At 40.6% G+C, this 4087-nt stretch overlaps 1 long non-coding RNA gene across 1 annotated transcript in view; it reads right to left on the minus strand.

Moving 5' to 3' along the window:
* Positions 1 to 761: 761 nt before the first annotated feature.
* The window catches only part of LOC109379233 (uncharacterized), a 14108-nt gene continuing 10782 nt past the window's right edge, over positions 762 to 4087 (minus strand). Inside the window, exon 5 of the long non-coding RNA XR_002123157.1 lies at positions 762 to 819. This is a non-coding gene — a long non-coding RNA (uncharacterized LOC109379233). The remainder of the gene's footprint in view (positions 820 to 4087) is intronic.

Below are 4087 nucleotides of genomic sequence, written 5' to 3' on the forward strand. Positions count from 1 at the left end.
CAAATGGCTGCCTGAAGGATGCCCGTGGGCAAGTAAATTAGTATTTATGGAGCACCAGCCGGCTCTGTAAGATAATATATGCAAGCACCACCTGTATACTGCTTTACTCTGCTCCCCACTGCAACCTTATCAAGCAGTCATTATTATTCTTATTTTCCACATGGAAAGACCAAGGCTCAGTGAAGCAAAGGAAGGTACCCAGATCCTTAGCAAGAGGCAGAGCCAGGATTTGACTCCAGAACTGTCCGATCCCAAAGTCCAAGCTCTGTCCACCACAATCAGCTGCTTTCCAGGTATTCAAGGGCTAGGCTCCTATCTCCAACTACCTGCTTCTGGAAGGCTGACCCTGGTGGCTGCCAGAAACTTTAAATCGTTCCCCAGAGGCTGAGGGCTGAAGGTCAAGGTGTCAGTGGAGGGAGAGCCAAGCTAGAGGTGCTGACGTTGGTTTTCAACTTACCATAATCTTTTTTTCCTTCTAGGAGCAGCTCCTGGACTGTATCCACTTTCAGGCTGTGCAGGGTTGGGCCTGGGCTGCCTGAGCTCAGTTGGCCACTCAAACCTTGGGAACACTGAGGAGAGCGTAGAATTTCCACAGGAGGTTCGGAGGAAGAGAAACGGTGAGCATCACTGCCGTGCTCAGTTCAGACATCAATGGGCTGACTGGAGCAGGGGCCAATTGGGCTCTATTCACACTCTCTTTGGTTATCAGTCCACTGTTGTTATCTTCAGGTCTTGTATGCATGGAGAGGGACGGTATTTAGCCAAGTTCTTGATATCTGTGCTGTGAGCTAATGCAGTGTTCCCCTATAGTGTGGGACCCTACGATAGAGGAGCCACTGGTGATACTGGGTGGTACATAGACATTTTGCATTCAACCATGATGGATAACAGTGAAAAGTTATTCTCTTTATAATTCTCTTACAGCAGGGGGAAAAAACTTCACTGTCAGTGCTAATATGTCTTTACTATGTCTCAAGACATGCTAACTTCCCTTTTAAAAAAAAATTACTGTGAAATAAACATTTTTTAAATTAGTTTCAGCTGTACAACACAGTGCAATAGTTATACTTTTTACCCCTCAAAGTGACAACTCCCCTCCCCGAATCCGCCACCCCCACCATATCATACATATCTATTACAATTCCATTGACTCCACTCCCACACTATACTCCACATCCCATGACAATATATATTCAATTATAGTTGACATACAATATGTACAACTTCAGCTTCAGGTGTACAGTGCAGTGATCAAGCCTCTACCCCATTCATGAAGTGGTTTACCTAGCAAGACATGTGACCATCTGACACCTTACAAAATATTTACAACATTATTAATTATATTCCCCGAACTGTCTTTCATATCCCTGTGGCAATATTGCAGTTACCTATTTATGCTGTCTAATCCCTTTGCCTTCTCCCTCATCCCCACCCCCCTGGGAAAATTGGACTGCCATGTGCAAAAAAATGAAAATGGACACCATATACGAGAACAAATTCAAAAGGGATTAAAGACTTAAATGTAAGACCTGAAACCATAAAACTCCTAGAAGAAAACAAAGGGAGTAAATTTGCAGACATTACCCTTGGTAATATTTTTACTGATATATCCCCTCGAGCAAGGGAAATAAAAGAAAAAATAAATGTATGGGATTACATCCACTTTGTTTTTTTTTTTTTGTTTTTTTTTGCCGAGCCATCCTGCCACCTATTGGCAGCTCAGCAGCAGCTCAGCTTGGGCCGGAAATCAAACCAGCGACCTTGCTCAGAGCTCGTACTCTTGAGTGAGTTCTTAACCAACCGAGCCACTCTGCCGGCCCCTAACTTCCTGTTTTGACAAAGGAGTAGACAATAGTATCTAGCTACAGTTTAGTAAGTGCTACATTTTTATTTTATTTTTTTTATAGCTCCTCTCTTGTAGCAAATGTAATGCCTTTCCATTTATAGTAGTGACATAAAATTTCCTTTTTAACACTTTTATTCATGTAAATTTTTATTTAAGAAAGTGAATCAGGTAAAAATGAGACAAATAAAAGAAGAAGTGAATAGGAAATATGATAAAAATGGTCAAAGGAATGGTCGAATTGGGCAACTTGATGCCATTCATGATGAAGGCCAAACTGCTCTGAGAGACAGCACCTAAAGTCCAGGTGACGATTCAGCTATACAAATGAAGACTCTTTAGGGAAAGTTCTGGAATGAGCCTTGGTTGGAGATGAGTGATTTTTAGGATAACATTAAGGAATTCTTTTATATCTGAGTCTCACTGCACATGTGCTTTTTCAATCTGGGAAAACTATCAAGTGTGGAAACAGAACAAACAACAAAAAATCGACAGAAAGTTGAAGTTGGTGGTTTTCTTTGTTGACCACAGGAGTGAGTGTTACCAGGAGAACAGCAGCAATCATTTATCAGTGAGAGATCTCACAATCTCATCTCCTGGTCCTTCTCTCTGTGGTACAACTTTGAACATTTAAGGCTGTTTCTTCTGATATTCAATCCCACATTTATATGTAACATGCTTATATTTCTATCTCTTGATTAGTCAATTTTGTCATTTAGGTCAAATAATTAATCATGTTATTCCAATCTTTTATAGCTCTACTGCTTCTTCTCTCTCTGTCTTGTCAGTTACTGAAACCGATGCATAAGTATCTCATACTACATGAATTGTCTATTTCTCATTTTAGTTCTGATCACTTTTGCTTTATGGATACTTAGTTTGATATTAGTATAATACCAGTTGATATATCTTTTCACCTTATATTTTCAGTGTGTCAGTTGTCCTTACACTTGAAATGTGCCTGTTGTGAACAGTGTATTGTTGAGGGTTTTTTTGTTTGTTTTGTTTTTGCTTTTTTGCAAAATCCAGGCTGATAAGTCTTTTCTTAAAATGAGAATATTTAGTTCATTTTTGTTTAATGTAATTATTAATATAATTGGGGTTAAATCTAATCTTTTCAGTTGTTTTGTATTTGAGGCACCAGTTCACTTTTCTCTACTTTCTTGATTTCCTTTAGATGAATTAAATGGTTTTTTTATAAGTCCATCTTACCCTTTTACTAGCTTGTTAATTATACATTCATCTAGCTTCCTTTTGAATGGTTGCTTTTGAACGGCACTGTTCATAATGTAGCCACTGGCCACATGTCTGTTTAAAGCAGCTTTAATGAGGTATAATTGATAAACAGCAAATAGCACATACTTAAAGTGCATAATTTGTTAAGTTTTAACATATACACACACACGCACATGAAACTATCACCGCAATCAAGATAATGAACATATCCATTACTTCCAAAATATTCCTTATGTCCTCATTGATCCTGCCTTCCGATTCCTCCCCCCCTCTGCTGCTTTTAGGCATCTAGTGCTATAAAATTTGCTCTAAATACTGTTTTAATGACATCCCACACATTTTGATATGTTTTCATTTTAATTCAATTCAGAACCTAATTTCCTTTTGATTTCTTTTTTTGACCCATGGATTATTTAGAGGTATGTTATTGGGGATTTCCCAGGCGTTTTCTTGTTGTCCAGACCAATAACAAATTCCAGCTTCATGAAATCACATATCTTATTCCCCAGAGGGAGAATTAGATCCAAGAACCACAGGTATGTTATGTCAATGGTCATGCCAGAGTGAATTCCTCCACATGTAGGATAAATGTTTAAGAAACTCATTAGAGGGCAACAAGCCAACATTTGAAAATTCTATTAAAAAATCCTCTCCGGGGCCAGCCGAGTGGCGCGTTGGTTAAGAACTGGCTTGGGACGCCAGAGGGCCCAGTTCGGATACCACTGAGGGCCAGTGACACTGCCCTCCACAGCTAAGATGCTAAACAACAGCTCAACTTGGAGCTGGGCTGCCATGAGTCACCTGCGATGGCGTAGGCTGCACCCACTGCTGCAGTGGGTTGCCATGGGCTACCGTGTGTAGTCAGCAGCCAGTGTGAGCGGCCTGCGGCCACCGTGAGCGGCCTTCCAGAAGCCGGCGACTGATCTGCCTCACCCGGGAAGAGCGCAATGATGGCGCCAACTTGGGCCAGTGAAGCAACGTCCTCCACAACTAGACTGAAGAACAAAA

This window comes from Hipposideros armiger, unplaced genomic scaffold, assembly GCF_001890085.2.
Source record: "Hipposideros armiger isolate ML-2016 unplaced genomic scaffold, ASM189008v1 scaffold_23, whole genome shotgun sequence".
In the NCBI taxonomy this organism is placed as follows: domain Eukaryota; kingdom Metazoa; phylum Chordata; class Mammalia; order Chiroptera; family Hipposideridae; genus Hipposideros; species Hipposideros armiger.